Genomic DNA, 20000 nt, shown 5'->3' on the forward strand with positions numbered 1-20000 from the left:
TTCATTACCAACCCAGCTGAAACCTGCTCTGGCTCTGAGTATAAATGTCTTGTTTTCAGAAGTTCTGAATTAAAATCTTCCACCAAACCTTAGTCACAATTTATGTTCCTAACACTAACTGAATAATAACTAAGTTATTTTACTAAATTCTTTGTTGTATTTGAAGTAATTGAAAGAAACACAAACCTTTTGAACCTGCCCAGTTAATGTCTGATTTCCCACTCTCAAAACTCCCCATGCTCAATGCTTTAACCCTTTCATTACCAACCCAGCTGAAACCTGCTCTGGCTCTGAGTATAAATGCCTTGTCTTCATAAGTTCTAAATTAAAACCTTCCACCAAACCTTAGTTACAATTTATGTTCCTAACACTAACTGAATAATAACTAAGTTATTTTACTAAATTCTTTGTTATATTTGAAGTAACTGAAAGAAACACAAAGCTTCTCAAAATAAATACAGTAACAAAAGGGTTAAGCTGAAATTTAGCCCTAATTTCTTGATTCTCTGTTGAAAGAACCAAAGAAAAAAACATTATATTCTACCGTTGTTGTGGCAAACAAATTTTACCAATTTTCTGTACATTAAATTGAATGATTTTGTATATGAAGATCATCATTAATTTTGGTGGATTCTGAAATTATTAATATAATATTTTAATATTATATTAATTAACTGGTATTATATTGCTAAATTTGGAATGTTTTGTAAAGAATCTGCGCTTTAAAATTCAGTCATCTAATTGAAACCGTTGTTTGGCAACTCACCACTGTATATACTTAAATATACATATAATACATATGTGTACATATAATGTATGCATGTGTGTGTGCGTTTGTTGTTTTGTCTGAGGCATAACTTAAATAGCATATATTTTATTGCAATGTAAATAAAATACTTAAAACTACTGTATTCACATTTCTTTTGTTCAAAGTCATTTCAAAGTATTTCATTTTACTTTTTTCCAATGTTTAACATTACTAAATGATTTCAATAGCAGATAAGAATGACACATTTCAAAAGTAACATACAAATACATACAATATATATATATACATATATATATACACATACATATATATATACATATATATATACATACATATATATATATATACATATATATACACATATATGTATATACAAACATTGCATATGTAAATTATTTTACATGAAAATTATGCACACACATATACACAGATATATAAATATGTGTATGTGTCTGCGTGTGTGTGAGTGTGCGTCTGCGTGTGTGTATACATATATATATAGTTATATATATATATTATATATATATAATATATAATATATATATATATATATACAAATAATATATATATATATATGTATATCTATATATTTGTATGTGTGTGTATCTATATATGTATATGAAAACATAGCTGAACTGAAAATGGAAGTTTGTACTTGATGATATTCACAGAGAGCAAAATTAAAAATTCACAAGACAAGGTAGACATTTATAACTTTCTCTCTGCATTGGTGCATTCTGTTTTCTTCTTTCACTTTCACTTTCAAACGTAATTAACTTAAATCATGGCTTTCACTAAATTCAGTGAAATAGCTGGAAACATTTTTTCTTTTGCTTTCAATAAGGGTTTTCATGTTATTTCTTTTCTTCTTCCTAGCAACTAATTATTACTTCCTGTGGTTATCATGGGAATCTCAGCTGGAACCTATATGCCAATGATGGAGTTGACAGAAAAGTTTATTAAACATTCATAATAATTCTGTAAAAAAGAGAGCTCCAGCTTCCATCATTTCTCTCCTCCCACCGCCAAAATATACATGAACTAAATACAGTCTACATGAATATTTTAAGAAGAGTGTGTATGTGTATGGATGTGTGTGAGTGCGTGCATATATATATATATATACACAAACATATATATACACACACACACACATACATTTATACATATATAAGCCCTAGAGTGTTTATGCAAGCATTTTAAGTCTTGTAACTTTCCTTTAGGAGAAACTTGAAATATTTGTACTATTATAGGGAATATATTTAACATAAAAATGGAATACAATTTACATTCAGAAATCTATTAAGTTCTTTGTCTTAGTTATTGAAGTGTACCAGATGCTCACACATGTAAACATGAGTATATATCCCTACATATATACATATATATTTATCTATATCTATATCTATATATATATATATACACATACAGATAGATAGATAGAAAAATATATGTGTGTGTTTGTGTATGTGCACGTGTGTATACACACATGCATACACACATACACTGCTGCTCCAGTGTACTCTAATTGTTAGCATCAGTAAAATATAATCGTTAAATAGGAAACCCAGACAAATCTAGAATAAAATAGGTTCAATGGCCCTTTGTTATACATTCGAAATTTTTGTGCATTAAATAAGGAAATATTATAAGAGAGTTGCACTATATTTGTATATATAAAAAAATAGTTTTCCTTTCAAACATGTTATAGAGAAAATGTAACAGTTTTTTTAGGTTAAAACTTTTCTACAAAACATTGTCATATTCTTTTATAAGTTGTTTTATAATTTGATTCAGAAAAGTGATTTGGATAATATACATAATATTGTAAAGGGTCTTATGAATGATATTGTACCAAACTGGACATATTAGGGAAGTCTTTGGTAAAATTCATGTTACTCAAATTTAGTCATGTTGTCAATCAATGATATGTGTGTGTGTGTGAGAGAGTACTCTTTTACTCTTTTACTTGTTTCAGTCATTTGACTGTGGCCATGCTGGAGCACCGCCTTTAGTCGAGCAAATCAACCCCAGGACTTATTCTTTGTAAGCCTAGTACTTATTCTATAAGTCTCTTTTGCTGAACCGCTAAGTTACGGGAACATAAACACACTAGCATTGGTTGTCAAGCGATGTTGGAGGGACAAGCACAGACACACAAACATATACACACACATACATATATATATATATATATATATATATATATATATATATATTTGGCGTTAGGAAGGGCATCCAGCTGTAGAAACACTGCCAGATCTGACTGGCCTGGTGCAGCCTTCGAGCTTGCGAGACCCCAGTTGGACCGTCCAATCCATGCTAGCATGGAAAGCGGACGTTAAACGATGATGATGATGATGATGATATATATATATATATATATATATACATATATATATACGATGAGCTTCTTTTAGTTTCCGTCTACCAAATCCACTCACAAGGCTTTGGTCAGCCCGAGGCTATAGTAAATGACACTTGCCCAAGGTGCGAGGCAGTGGGACTGGACCTGGAACCACGTGGTTCGTAAGCAAGCTACTTACCACACAGCCACTGTGAACATGAAATGTAAAGACATACTGCTACTGGCAGTCAACTGATTGTCTGAAGTGCAGACTTCTGATATCCTCACCAGTATTGCTGCTCTCCATGTATAACTGAATTAGTTAACTCTTGTAAATTTTATTTTACTGATTGTTATATAGAAACCAAGCACTTGCTTTAGCTGTTAGAAACCCAACTATTGTGGTACTTAAGGAGTGTTACATTAGCCTATAGTGATGAATGTTAATCCTGTTATGAACTGAGAGGCTGATGGGAAGAAAAACCTATCTTAGAGCATATTTTCCCTAGCATCTGAATAGCCCAGTAATAAACTGGATTAAGAAGCATAAATCATTCAAAGAGTTGAATATCTCTATAAGTGAAATACCAAACAAGCTATGAGGAGAGAAATGAGGTGGGGGGGGGGGAGAGAAAGTGAAAGTGAAAGAGAATAAGAATAGAAACTTGCCAATATATTTTTTTAAAGCTCGTTTCAATAGAAGATACCAAATAGAATATTGCAGTGGAGTTCATTGCCACAAAGTAACAGATAGGATATTTCACAGAACAGACTCATTGCATTATAATCTACTGAATAAGATATCTCATAAAGTGTTGCTTTTATAGAGGCTCGTGAATATGTTACATCAGTGAGCTGCATTGAAAAGGGAGGTAACATGTATCTCGCAGAAAAATTCATGAAACTATAAATTTTTATGTGGAATGAATAGGATAATGATGATGACAGTCTTCTATATAAATCAACCATTTTCTTGTAAAATTCCATTCAATATATTCTACATTATCAGTAACTTCCTTTTGTTTTCAGTCAAGTGGTGCTATTAAGTTAGACATGGCATCCTAGTGCTCTACCAACTGAATCTTATCTGAGCTACCAAAAGGAGACTTATCTAGATACTGCATCAGAAGTTATCTAAAACATCTAGAATATGGATTATCTATTATAGTGACAATAACAGTAAATCTAAATTTTATTGTGATTTTTCTCACACAATATTCTTTGCATGAAGTTAATATCACACAATAAAAACGTTTATTACGTTGGCAGCCATAAAATTCTAAAATCTGTTTTGAATGTTAAATGGGTTAATGTCAGAACTATCAGGTCTTAACTGAGAAAGATGTCATATCCAGCTCAATATATATAGAAGAGAGATTATGTAACTCAATTAAAGACTTATCCTGCTACACTAAGAACTACTGGTGAAATAGGAAAGGTACTGTCAGATTATACTGAATTTAAATTCAGAAAATATAACTTAGAATTTCAGAAGGTTTTGAATAGTTTTCTCTAAAACTTTTGAATGAGGGAGATTAAAGCTTAAAAACTGTCCCAAACAGATGAACTTCAGAGGTTAAGATGTTAAACAATATCAACTCCTGACTCAAGAGTTCAAATCTTGCTGTAAGCAATTGATTACATCTCTAAGTAAGGTACTTACTTAACAGGCGTAGGAGTGGCTGTGTGGTAAGTAGCTTGCTTACGAACCACATGGTTCCGGGTTCAGTACCACTGCGTGGCACCTTGGGCAAGTGTCTTCTACTATACTATAGCCACAGGCTGACCAAAGCCTTGCGAGGGGATTTGGTAGATGGAACTAAAAGAAGCCCGTCATATATATATATGTATATATATATATATATATATATATATATATATATATATATATATATATATATATTATATATATATATATATGTGTATGTGTGTGTGTATATATTTGTGTGTCGTGTTTGTCCCCCCAACATCGCCTGACAGCAGGTGCTGGTGTGTTTACATCCGCATAACTTAGCGGTTCAGCAAAAGAGACTGATAGAATAAGTACTAGGCTTACAAAGAATAAGTCCTGGGGTCGATTTACTTGATTAAGGCAGTGCTCCAGCATGGCCGCAGTCAAATGACTGAAACAAGTGAAAGAGTAAAGAGTATGTGTCAATTCAACAAATTAGAGATTATGTATAAGGTGATCTGTAAAAGGTTTCCATGACAGTATCCTATCAAGTGAAGAGGATAAATATTATTTGAGCATAACACCAAGAAGCTTTAGTTTATTTACCTGAGTGTGTTTAGCTGAATAATAGACAACAGATTTCATGGATTAAGTAAGTTACAAGTCTGCATAATACAGGAAAAATGAGCCTGCATGTACGTGTGTGTGGTGTGTGTGTGTGTGTATTATATAAATTATATATATATTATATATATATATATATATATAGTGAAGGCACATGACTCAGTGGTTAGAGCATTGAGCTTATGATCATGAGGTTGTGAGCTCGAATCCCGGACCGGGCTGCGTGTTGTGTTCTTGAGCAAGACACTTTATTTCACGTTGCTCCAGTTCACTCAGCTGTACAAATGAGTTGCGACGTCACAGGTGCCAATCTGTATCAGCCTTTGCCTTTTCCTTGGATAACATCAGGGGTGTGGAGGGGGGGAGGAGCTTGTAGGCATGGGTGACTGCTGGTCTTCCATAAACAACCTTGCCCAGATTTCTGCCTGGGAGAGTAACTTTCTAGGTGCAATCCCATGGTCTGTATATATATATGTATGTATATATATATATATATATATGTTTATAGTTATCAAACATGTATTTATATGGAACCTGGTTGTGTACCAAAGATTTCAGCTAAATGTTTTTGGGAAAATAGCAGCCACGGTGTGACCAATGACAAAAGTGGATTATGTTTATTAATTTCTATTTCAGAATTTGTGAATAACAGTTGGCTACCTGATTCAAACATATTTATCTGTAACTCAAGAACAGTGTTTGTTACAGATATAACATATATATATATATATATATATATATATGTTTTTGGCCAACTCTTGGCGTTATGATGATTGTAAATAATTCCTCTGTACATTATGGGTGCTGACATAAAAAGGGGAAACACCTGAGGTCATATTTCAACTCTTTTTAGAGTCTTCAGCTTTCAGTGTCATGTCAACAAAAATGAACATATTCATATCTATCTATCTGTCTGTGCATGTGCGTGATGGGCTACAACATTGCTCATATGGTCCTGAATTCCTGAAGCCAAGATGAAATACACATGTCCAAGGTAATATGCAGTGGAATTTAATCTAAAATGTTGTGGTTCGAAATGAACTTGTTTTCCACACTGTCATAACACTGAAGATATCCAAAAATGGTCCCCTATCAGTATAATTTTGAATGGCAATTCATAATAACTGGAAAAAAAAATGCAAAAGTCAATATAAACAGGGAAAGACATGTTACTTTCCTGCAATTTCTGTTAAAACTCACACACACACAAAAAAGATTCTTTTTAGAATCTAATTTTGATTTTGTCTTTAATCTTTAATTTATGTACATGATATTTCTGAATTTATAAATTGATTCTCACTAAAATTCAGACAGTTTCTAATATTAAACATCCAAATATTCACAAACATCTGTAAAAGCCCCTAAACTATGAAGCCATAAAATCACTATGTAGAATAAATGATTTCCTTTTCGCCTTTGTCATAAACTATTTAGAATAAAATATATTAATTTTATGAATTCTTATTTAGAATAAAATATATTAATTTTATGAATTTTTAATGACATGGCACTGGAAATCTGACAAGATTGGAGCATCAACAGGTGCTATTTAATTACAAATGGCCTTATTGGCCTTATTACTTTTAAACCTTTAACATTTTCGAAATAACCTTTGCCATTAACCCTACTACGCAAAAAAATTTTCCTAAGTGGTGGATGTTCTCATACCGAACTCGTTAATAATTTGTTTTTAGCACCCCATGCAAAAATAAGAGGGAGAGTGCAAATATAAGAAATCATCAGAATCATTATCATTATTATTAACCGCTGAGGTTGACTTTGCTTTTCATCCTTTCAGGGTCGATAAATTAAGTACCAGTTGCGTACTAGGATCGATCTAATTGACTGGCCCTCTCCCCTAAAATTTCAGGTCTTGAGCGTAGAGTAGAAAAGATTATTATTATTAAGGTGTCGCGCTGGTGGAATCATTAACAGACCAGTCAAAATGCTTAGTAGCATTTCATCTATCTTTATGTTCTGAGTTCAAATTCCACCGAGGTCAACATTGTCTTTCATCCTTTCAGGACCAATAAATTAAGTACCAGTGAAACACTGGATCGATGTAATCAACTAGTCCCCTCCCCACAAATTTGAGGCCTTGTACCTCCAGTAGAAAGGATTAATATTATTATTATTATTATTATTATTATTATTACTATTTTTATTTTCATTTTTACTCTCAAAGGTTAACATAAAGGTGTTTATTATAAGGTGAGAAATGGTAGATAAACTGATTTTTCTTTACTCTACAATTTTATACTTTACAGTGTATTTTGGTTCCCTTTCATAGCTGCCAACTGTTTAAAACATTCAACCCTTTAATAGTTATACTGATGACATACCTCGACACATTGTTTGCCAAATTATAAAGAAAACAACTTATTCAGTATTAGTATTATTGACAAGTGGTGAATAATGAGACACACAAAAATGCAGATTTTATTTCTTATAATCATTGTTTGCATATGTATGTGTGTGTGTGTATGAATATATATATGTATATTTGTACATATACATGTATGTATATGTGTGCATATGTATACTTGTATGTATATGTGTGCATATATTTATGTATGTATGTATATATACATGTATGTATATATATATATATATATATATATATATATATATATATACATATATACTTATATATGTGCAGATATATATATATATATATATATATATTTATATAAATATACATACATACATAAATATATATATATATATATATATATATATATAAAAGCATATATAAAGCAGTTAGATGTTTCATATTTTAAATTAAGATCAAACCATTTTACACATCATTAAGTTTTTCAAATATAACATTGTCACCCTACTGAATGATAACGTTCAAGTCAATAAACAAAAGTGTTATATTTATAAGAACAGTTCTCACTTCATCATTACCATTATATTTATTACATCCATCATTGATTGGCCCACCAGAAAAAAAAAATACATGATAAAAATCCAATGTTTATTTAAATACATACATACATTCAGGCAAAAATCATGCTTACATTTCTGTATAAATATGTAAAAATATATGTAAAAATTGTACAAAAAATTGTACTTATCCATGCATTTTCACATGCAGGCATGCAGACATACTTAGAGATATAAAACTCTTGTTATTTATTTGTAGTTTTTTCTTTACCTGTGGATTTTAAAATCACGTTGTGTCCTCTTCAGGATGATGATGAGGATGATGATGGTGAACGAAGATGGCAGTGGAATTTGGTGACAGATAATGAAATGCCTTTCAAGTTAATCACTGGAATATCTTTTAGATGTATTTATGAAAATATATACCAAAATTTATTTCTTTATTGCCCACAAGGGGCTAAACACAGAGGAGACAAACAAGGACAGACAAAGGGATTAAGTCGATTACATCGACCCCAGTGCGTAACTGGTACTTATTTAATCGATCCGAAAGGACGAAAGGCAAAGTCGACCTTGGTGGAATTTGAACTCAGAATGTAGCGGCAGACGAAATACTGCTAAGCATTTCGCCTGGCATGCTAACGATTCTGACAGCTCGGAAAATGGTTGAAGTAGTAAACAACTGAACTGAAAACGATTTTTTCCAAAAGGAATTTGAAGGCCCTTTCGATTAAAGAAAGAATTAACACACACACACATGCAATACATACACACATGTACAGAGATATAAGGTCATAATAAAGACCTTCTGCAATTTTAAATTTGTGTAACTATTGTTTTTATGCATGGTAGAATTTTTCTGTAAAAAGGATAAGAGAAACAATTTATTAAATAAATTTCTTGGTGAAATTCTTAAATTTGAACTGTGGCAATTTCTAAAATTCTATTTTGCAGTTGATTTTTAGTTCCATACTCTGAAATCACATTAGTTTATTCTAACTTGCAAATCATTTACAGAGCAAAGTTTAGTTGAATAAATACATGTTTGTACATGTCTCTATAAAATAAAATTAAGAGAAATTCTTAAATTTCTAAAATTAATAAACAACTTCGATATATTTCTTCACTGGTGACAATAAAATTGATGCATCAGGTTTCTCAATGTTTACAGATTAATTTTATCATAGACAGAAATAGAGTTATAAAATATTATAAGTTAAAATTACAGAGGGACATTATAATGACTCTGTATGTGCATGTGCATACGTGTGCATGCTAACATACACATTTGTGTATGTTTGCACATGCATATATACATGTGGCACCAATCATCTGTGGAAATGGAGTAATTACCATGTGTGCACATGCATACATACATACATTCATACATATACATAGATAAATATATGTATATATATATGTGTGTGTGTGTATATATATATCTATATATATATATATCATTATATATATATGTGTGTGTGTTTATATGAATAATATATAAATGTATGCATAACATATATATATATATATATATATATATACATATATGTATATACATATATGTGTATATATATATATATATATATATAATATATATATGTATGTATATATGTGTGTGTGTGTGTGTATGTATGTATGTATTGCTCATTTGTTTTATGTCTGTGTTGCCAAGCCGATAGGAATTGGATAGGGACACACACAGACACATACATACATGTCTCTGTGTGTGTATATGTACTTCATACTAAATTGACATTCTGAAAAAACAGCCAAATATGTTCATTCTATTGGTAAATGTTCACTTCATCCAATATATCACAGACAGTTATCATTTTCTGCTGCTTTTGCGTACATGTATACACATAGGTATAGTCTACAATTATGGAAATAATTACAAATTGGTAAACAAAATTGCACTAAGTTGAGGGAATATTGGATTTTTCTTCAAATGATATTTATATATTTTTTATTTTGCAAAAGCTATATTTCACAGAAACAAATAAATTTCTAAGATGTACTCAAAAACCATTTGTTGCAAAAATAAACTTCAACTGTTGCTATGAATTCTCTGTTCCTCATATATACTAACTCTACCATCCTTCCAGTCAGGCCTGTCTGAAACACTCACCATCCTCCTCCTTGTCACTCTCTCTATTAGATGTTGACCTCTACGAAGGCAGCGAGCTGGCAGAAACGTTAGCACACTGGGCAAAATGCATAGCCGTGTTTCGTCTGTCGTTACGTTTCGAGTTCAAATTCCGCCAAGGTCGACTTTGCCTTTCATCCTTTCGGGGTCGATAAATTAAGTACCAGTTATGCACTGGGGATCGATGTAATCGACTTAATCCCTTTATCTGTCCTTGTTTGTCCCCTCTATGTTTAACCCCTTGTGGGTGGTAAAGAAATAAATTAGATGTTGACCTCTCTGTTTTGCTACCAGACTCTCTCTCTCTCTCTCTTCTCATTTTCCATTTCTTTTTCTCTACCTCTTACTCTTACTCTTTCTGCCTGAGCCATGGTCACTCTCATCCACCCACCATCGTTCTCACTCGTTCTTTTTCTCTGTCTCCCTTCCTCTCCCTTCTCTCTTTCTCTTCATAATATTCTTCTACTCCACATCCAACCCATTGCTCAGGTCATAGAAGCAGAGAGACTAAACAGAGATATATAAGTTTTTGTCTTTGTCTGTTTAAACAAAAGAAACAGGGTGAGGAGAGAGAGAGAGTGAGGGAAAGAGAGAGAGGGAGAGAGAGAGACAGACAGACAGAGAGAGAGGGAGAGAGAGGAGGGGCGGGCTGAAAAGTAATAATCAATTTGTTTTTAATTAGAAGTCCATCAGAATGTTTTAATTTACCAACTTTCTCCAAGTGACTCATTAATTAATTAATTACTTAATTAATTAACCAACCCAACTTAGTCTTCAGTTGTTATAATGATAATAATAATGATAATAATCTATGTGTGTAGGTTGTTATGTATAGTTATACAACTTAAATAATTAAAAAAATTTAACGATACCCTTGACTCTGCTCTCTTTTGGACCCTCTCTCTCTCTCCCTCTCTCATATCGTTTTTAGTAACATTCCATCTCACCCCTTCTTGTTCTCATCTCATTACTCCTGACACTACTACTCATTGCCTCTATGAAAAATCATTCTCCACTTCCAGTTTTTTATTCTCTTAATCAACTTTTGCTTTTGTCCCCCCCCCCCCCCACCGTCTGCTCTCTTTCCCTCTCACACTTTTGGATTCTGTAATAATTTGCCTCTCCCTCTCTTCATCATCTATTGTCTCTCACCAGTTCCCTCCACCACACCATCTACTCTCCCTTTCACTCACTGTCTTTACCATTTTTATCCCACCCCCTTACACATTGTCGTTTTTCATCTTTTTCTTCTCCCTCTCACCCCTACTGTCTTTATTACCAACCCCCACCCTACCTTCATCTCATCTACTCCCATACTTATTGTCTTTATCATCACTTGTTTTCTCTCTATCTCCTTCACTCCTTCATCAACACCACCACCATCCTCCCCTATTCACTTATTTAGTTTTTCTTCCTTTCTTATTTCCATCTTGAGGAAAGGAAAGAGCCTTGACATGGATGCTCAACCTGCTAGAGATAACAGCTAAATTTAACACAAACCTCACACATTGTCTTATAAAAAAATTGCTGAGGATGCATTGGATAAATAGGCAGAATTGTCATGAGGCAGTGACTGACAGAATTGTTAAGACACTGGAGAAAATGCTTAGCAGCATTTCTTGTCTTTACATTCTGAGTTCAACTTCCACTGAGGTCAACTTTGCCTTTCATCCTTTCAGAGTAGATAAAATAAGTACCAGTTGAAAACTGGAGTCGACATAGTCAACTTACCTTCTCCTTTGAAATTACTGGCCTTGTGCCAAAATGTGATACCAATATGAGTGGTACTTGTTCGAAGCTGGCAGAATTACTTTGAATAGGTATTCAGAAACTGCCATTGTTGTTTAGCCCCTGGTCAATCCCAGTTAAGCATCCCTATGAACAAAGGCATTACCTTCTTTGTACATCCCTCCTTTTTAAAGATATTTAGGATTACATTATTCAGTGAGCATTTCCCTTTTCTATAATGGCAAAGTGTGTCAAAGGAGATTTGGCTTCTATTTCTAATAGGCTCAGTAACCCTATAAATGTCCCCTTGTTGGAAAGTCTTAAGTATCAACCATATATATTGTTACTAATCTCTTATATAAAATCTGTTCTGTCTGTGTGTGTGTGTGTGTGTGTGTGTGTGTGTGGCTTCTAGGATCTCGGGCATCCTCCATCCGATTGTGTTCAAATTTGATACGTAGATACTGATGGTATCAGGGCGTGTATAAGTCTTGAAAAAATTACAAAAATCGATTCCAGGTGAGAATGCGATCGATAAAGCCATGGGAAATCGTTTTTCTTTGGAATAGAAAAAAAGTCTAACTTTATTTCTTCTTTTGCTGGTGTCTCAAATTTATGGTAAATCAGTGTTTCTCAAAGGGGAGGCCTATGGGACGGTCGGACAAGTTGTTTTGAGAAAATTTGGTTTAAATATTTGACAACTCAGCACCATCCATTGGACGAGGGTGGGGGCATTTTGCTCGTGTAGTTTAAGAACCAAACACCACTTTAAACCATAAAGACAGTTTAAAAGCACCTCTGTAAAGACAGAAATGTTTTAAACCTGTATTTTTATAGAATTATAATTAGCTAGAACTATTAACCTCATCCTTAAGATACATCATCATTGTCATCATCATCATATTCAACATCAGTTTTCCATGCTGGTATGGGTTGGATGGTTCGACAAGAGCTGGCAAATTAGAAAACTGGATCAAGCTTTGCTGTCTACTTTGGCATGGTTTTTACAGCTAGATGCCCTTCCTAATGCCAACCACTTTATAGAGTGTGCATCTACAATATTTACACCTGCACTAAGTTTCAATCAGTTTGAATTTTTATCATTAGCAACTGTTTTACTTTCCGATGTAGACATGGTCTTAAATTGGATTTGAGCTTGATGTTTTCATTTATGAAATTTAATCACCATACTGGATCTGTCTATAGTTGACCCTGTTTCTTTATAATTCCTTCTGCCCCGTGACTAAGAAAGAGTTTTAGGAATGTTTGTGCATACTGAGTTTCACATAGAACAGTCTATATTGTACTGCTGTATACTTCTGCCATCACATCTAACTCATAATTATAACTAGGATAAAGATTTAATGGTGAGGAGGATGAACAACACAATAAGGGGATTGGATTTTGCAAGCCCATTAGACATGAATTCAATTCTAAACCAATAATCTCATTTGTCAATGTTAACCTTTCTTGGTGTAATGAATTGCTCCTGTTCTGATTAAGGTATCTATTTACAGCTGGGTGATCAGGGAAGTTTGAGAGATAACTGTTCTGGCCAAAGATACAATGCTGTAATATATGAAATGCTATCCTTTCAAGTTTTCTAGAAAGTTCTGCACTCAGCTATCAATATTTTCAGTCATCAAATTTATGTGTAGAAATCTCCAGAAGCTATGGGATTAGGTATCATTATTATGATTTTTTTTGAATTCGTGTCCTCATCTTGGTTACTATGGATACGTTTCAGCTGTGTACCCTCTAAACCCTCTTTTACTTGTTTCAGTCATTTGACTGTGGCCATGCTAGAGCATCACCTTTAGTCGAGCAAATCAACTCCAGGACTTATTCTTTGTAAGCCCAGTACTTATTCTATCAGTATCTTTTGCCGAACCGCTAAGTTACGGGGACATAAACGCACCAGCATCGGTTATCAAGCAATGTTGGGGGGGACAAACACAGACACACAAAAACACATACATACATATACATATATACATATATACGACGGGCGTCTTTCAGTTTCCATCTACAAAATCCACTCACAAGGCTTTGGTCGACCCAAGGCTGTAGTAGAAGACACTTGCCCAAGGTGCCACGCAGTGGGACTGAACCCAGAAACATGTGGTTGGTAAGCAAGCTACTTAGCACACAGCCACTCCTGCACCTATGGAATACTATAGACATTTGAAGAAGGATAGAGAGTATTGTTCAAAATATCGAGACTATAACAAGCAAAAGGAAGACATTTGATCCAATAAACTAGTGTTTAGTAATTCTCAGAATTGTTTTACAACTTTGAAGAGAAATTCTGACTGAATTTGCTAAATTGTTTCCTAAAACTTCTGTGTGGAAATATTAAATATGTTTCCATAAATGAAATTTATTCACTGTAAGTTGCTGTAAGGTATCATAAACATTGTTGTCATAGATGTAGTAACCTTGGAAGTGAATTCTACACTTCTGCAAAGATTATTCTCTGATAATATTAAATGTCAAATATATTTCCCCAAGTATGCAGAAGAATCTTCAAAAAACAAAACAAAACAAAACAAAATGTGTATTAAGATCTGGTGGAAAGATAATTCATGCATTTTGACAGAAATAATTTTAATATATATATCTTCTGCAAATGTTCTACCCAAGTGTGGCTAAGAAGCCACATGACCATATCATGCTTTAATTAGAAAATATTGTTGCCTTGTATATTTCAGTTGTGTACAGACTTATCGGCAAGGCATTGCTTTAGCAAAGCATGCCATGATAGCGTATAAGAGTGCAGAAGAGAGTAGTGTGGTGTTACAAAGAGAAGAATAAGACACAAGACGGAAAAATAATAATCAATACAAGCTTGAGAAAATATTGATTCATTGGAAAGACCAAATACATTGCCACAGACACTTATATAAATTCACACACACACACACACACACACAAATACATACCGTAGGAATTTTTTGTTCATTTTTATTGTTTTTGTTAATTTTACATTTTTCTTTATTTTCTTATTTATATGTAAATATATATATATGCATTTTATCAGAGAAAAGGGTAAGAATTCAATCACCTTTAAAGAAAATGATATCCTATTTATTTCTCAAAGTTCACTTGACATATATTTAAAAAAAAAAGAGGCAAAATGTTAAACTAAAATATGTGGCAATTTGCTAGCGTCAGTGAATTATCTGAAGAAAAGTGGCTGCGTGGTAAGAAGCTTGCTTACCAACCACATGGTTCCGGGTTCGGTCCCATTGTGTGGCCACTTGGGCAAGTGTCTTCGACTATAGCCTCGGGCTGATCAAAGCCTTGTGAGTGGATTTGGTAGACAGAAGCTAAAAGAAGCCAATTGTATGTGTGTGTGTGTGTGTGTGAATGCTTGTGTGTCTGTGTTTGTTCCCCACCATCGCTTGACAACTGATGCTGGTGTGTTTACATCCCCGTAACATTAGCGGTTCGGCTTACAAAGAATAAGTTCTGTGGTTGATTTTTTCAACTAAAAGGCAGTGCTCCAGCATGGTCGCAGTGAACTGAATGAAACAAAGAAAAGAACAAAAGAATACTAAGAACAAGGAAATTCCTCAGCGTATATATAGTTTTATTTTATTTTCTATGGTAGATAAAATCTGTTACTCAATTTAACACCACCCTCTATTCCTAGGTACCTTCAGCTGAGTATCCTTTGTTGCAAGCGTCCGGATCAGGCTCTTGATTTGAGAATAACATCCTCCATCCTTTTTCCAGTGTCAGAGAACCTGAAAAGTGTTATAGGTCAGGTCTTCTTTCTGTGCTTAAAGTATTTAGAAAAATGCAAAGCAATGGATCAAGTTTACCATACAATGGTATATTCCAACCAAGAGGGTAAAGGCCCTCATCGGTCATGAATGACTATGGGACTGCACCTAGAAAGTTCCCCTCCAAGGCACAAGTCCAGGTAAGTTTGTTTATGGAAGACCAACAGTTGGCCAAGCATACCAGCCTCCCCTCTCCATGCCACTGATGTTATCCAAGGGAAAGGTAACGGCCGATACAGCTTGGCACTAGTGATGTTGCAACTCATTTCTACAGCTGAGTGAACTGGAGCAATGTGAAATAAAATGTCTTGCTTAAGAACACAACACACAGCCCGGTCTGGGAATCGAACTCACTATTTCAAATGCTCTAACCATTGAGCCATGTGCCTTCACTATTCCAACTAAATGTCTTTGAAAATGGTGAAGAACCCAAAATATGAGACAATTTAATTTCAGCATAGAGAAATCTGAGAGTTCCAAAATTCTGATGGTCTGAATCTTGAAGTAGTGGCTGTAATGTAGTTCTAATTGATTTACATAGTTATCTCAACCTTACTATCTCCCCCTCTCTCTCTCTTACTATCTCCCCCTCTCTCTCTTACTATCCCCCCCTCTCCCTTCCTATCTCCCCCTTTCTCTCTTACTGTCTCCCTCTCTCACTAACAAGCTACATGAAGAGTAAATTTTCCAATAACATGTTATAAAATCCGAAGGCTGGGACATAAAGATTGCAGCAGTCACTTCTATGAAGTCCACTTGTCCATTATCAATGCAATAATCTTAGATAATATTTTGAGAAATATCCAATGCTTTCAATTGATTTTCCTTTAATCCAATAATATATGAGTGAGAAAATTGTATGATTTATTGAGATGTTAAATAACATCTCCATGCTCGAGGACTGTGATGAAAGTTCTGGTGAAAACAGACATGTCATAATGTGATAGCAGAGATGGCAGAAATTTTTATGGTGTCAGACAAAATTTCTAGTCATATTTTATGGTCCTTTATGTCCTGCATTTAAATCCAACTACTTTTTATTCTTTCAGGGTCAATATAATAAAGTACCAGTCAAACACACTAGAGGTAATTTATATATATTGCTATGAGACATCTGAGATGTGAATAGAATTATAAGAGATGACTACCGGAGGTCTGGAGGTGTATGGCTTAGTGGTTAGGGTGCTGGACTCATGATTGTAAGGTTGTAGTTTCGATTCCTGAACCAGGTGATACATTGTGTTCTTGAGTAAAACACTCCATTTCTTGTCACCACAGTCCACTCAGCCGGTAAAAAACCAGTAATTCTGTGACAGACTGGTGTCCTGTCCTGGGAGGAATATATATTCTAGAGAAACTGGGAAACTAGCCCTATGCTCCTTATGGAATAATGGGGAAAAAACATTTGGATAAAGAACTATATCTTTTGTCTAGCTCAAAGTCAGCCCTGATCAAGAAAATTAATAAACAATGATGTTCTAGCAGTGCTTATATAGTCATAATATATTTAAAATCATATTACTCAATGTATCCTTCTGCTTTTATTATTATTATTATTATTTTTTTTTTTTTTATAATGGCAAATGTGATAAGTTTTTGTACTGATTAGTCAGAGACGCAAGGAATGTAAGGGTAATTCCTATGTCCTTGTGTTTTTCAGGGACTCTGAGAGATCTGGTAGGAAGAATGGACGAAATTATCCTCAGACTGAAGACATGGCCTGGACGCTCATTTTTAATTTTCACCATTAAGAATACTGACAGATTTGTTGGAAACCAGTTACCAATAATCTGCTACAGCTTTAAACTGTGCATCTGCCTCTATCTTATTATACATTTTTTTCTTAATTCAAATCATCTTCAAATTTCTGTTTTTTTCGTTTTAGCAAAATATTTTTTTCAAACGTTACTTTTGCAAATTGTTTTATGACAATTCTAGATGGTTACTCCACAAATGGAAATGTGTTGGACAATTTAGCACCTAATTCTGTTGTGCAATTTTTACAAGCAAACTTCACAAATGCCAGTAAAAAAGTTCTGTGTGAATGTAGTCATAACATGCTATTATCTCAAAGATATTTTGAAGCTGTTATTTAAAGATAATACTACAAAATGTAAAAAGACAGTGTCTCTGTGAAGTAAAACACTTCTTAAAGAGAGAAAAAAATCTAAATAGATAATGTCTGCAGCATTTCAACTACCATTAAATTTTGCATGTGAGGTCTCAGAGACCTGTTCTATTTCATTAAATGGCGTTGGTGGTGAAGCAGCAATTCAGAGGTATCTATACTTTTGTGATATTTGCCCTACAAAAGCCCTATAAGGTGTAATATAAGGGTGTAATATATTGATCCAAACTGACATAAGTGGTTCAAATCCAGGAGTCCCGATAGCAGCATTGTTCCACAATCTTAATTCATTGCATTTTCTGATAACATTGCCAAAAATCAGAAAAAGATGACTTCAACACATAAGCGAACCAATCACTCTGCTGTGACCTTGGTAGCTGCATTATGAATAATGTTGCAGTTGAATCAAGTTTTTTTTTTTATATCAGTGATTGGCAAAGATATAATAATCTGTTCAACTTTGGCTATAAACATAAATCATTGCCATCATTGAGTGAATCTTAATTCCTGTTTCTAATGTATATACCAATAATACAAACACTACCTGAGCATGGATAAATACACAGATCAAATATAAACCGGGATCAATTGGCGATTTGAAGTGGTCATATGTAGATGTGGTTCTACATACTGGCATTACATAGAAAAATATTGTACAGTGCGACATTCGATGAAGCTGTCAGTAACTATAAAATTTTTGAACCATACAAATAATATCAATCCATAGTAACTTGCAGTTTTTGTATTGTGTATGCTTTGTATTTCTTTGGTATTTTCTCAGTTAAAATATCCTCTCTCTCTTTTTACCCTTTACTCTTTTACTTGTTTCTGTCATTTGACTGTGGCCATGCTGGAGCACCGCCTTTAGTCGAGCAAATCGACCCCAGGACTTATTCTTTGTAAGTCTAGTACTTATTCTATCGTTCTATTTTGTTGAACCACTAAGTTACGGGGACATAAACACACCAGCATCGGTTGTCAAGTGATGTTGCGGGGACAAACACAGACACACAAACATATACACATACGTGCATATATATATATATATATATATATATGTATATACATATATACGACAGGCTTCTTTCTGTTTCCGTCTACCAAATCCCCTCACAAAGATTTGATTGGCCCGAGGCTATAGTAGAAGACACTTGCCCAAGGTACCACACAGTGGGACTGAACCCAGAACCATGTGGTTAGTAAGCAAGCTACTTACCACACAGCCACTCCTATGCCTAGGCTAAAAAAACTGCTTTAAAAATTTGGTTTAAATTTCTTTTTCAAAAAATATATTTGTATGTTTGTATTCAGTATTTGCACAAACAGATGCCAAAAAATTGTCCAAATAAAAAACGGTTTTGGTTGTATGCATAATCTGAAACTTTCCCAACAGCACCTTGCTTACAAATTCTGGCATAAATAAATATAAATACTTCATTCAATCTTTCCCTTCTAAAACTGCTTTTGCCACTACATCTCTAATTCCCTTTCTCGATACAGTCTCTAAAATATATTGAAGTTGATGTAACCAAAATATATTGAAGCTGATGTAATTTAACAACCCTACCAGCCTAGGTGGACCAGTCCAGCAAAGAGGGTACTGTCTCTCTTCTTTGATGCTAAATAATTCTTTCTAATTTTGACACAAGGCCAGCAATTTTGATGTCGGGGGGGGGGGGGCAAGCCAGCTACATTGACCCCCAGTTTTGGGTTGGTACTTTATTTTATAAACCATTGAGGGATAAAAGGCAAAGTTAATCATGATGGGATTTGAGCTCTGAATGCATTGAACCAAGACAAATACTGTAAAAAGAATTGAAGGAACTATTGAATAAGGAGTGGCTGTGTGGTAAGTAGCTTGCTTACCAACCACATGGTTCTGGGTTCAGTTCCACTGCATGGAACCTTG

The 20000-nt window shown here is 33.9% G+C and overlaps 1 long non-coding RNA gene across 1 annotated transcript in view; it reads right to left on the reverse strand.

The window, feature by feature from the left end:
• Positions 1–8685: 8685 nt before the first annotated feature.
• Positions 8686–20000, reverse strand: part of LOC118766323 — a 15588-nt gene continuing 4273 nt past the window's right edge. The window contains exons 3-4 of the long non-coding RNA XR_005002260.1: positions 11828–11831; positions 8686–8698 (exon numbers count right to left, since the gene is read on the reverse strand). This is a non-coding gene — a long non-coding RNA (uncharacterized LOC118766323). The remainder of the gene's footprint in view (positions 8699–11827; positions 11832–20000) is intronic.

Source organism: Octopus sinensis, linkage group LG15 (genome assembly GCF_006345805.1).
Source record: "Octopus sinensis linkage group LG15, ASM634580v1, whole genome shotgun sequence".
Lineage (NCBI taxonomy): Eukaryota > Metazoa > Mollusca > Cephalopoda > Octopoda > Octopodidae > Octopus > Octopus sinensis.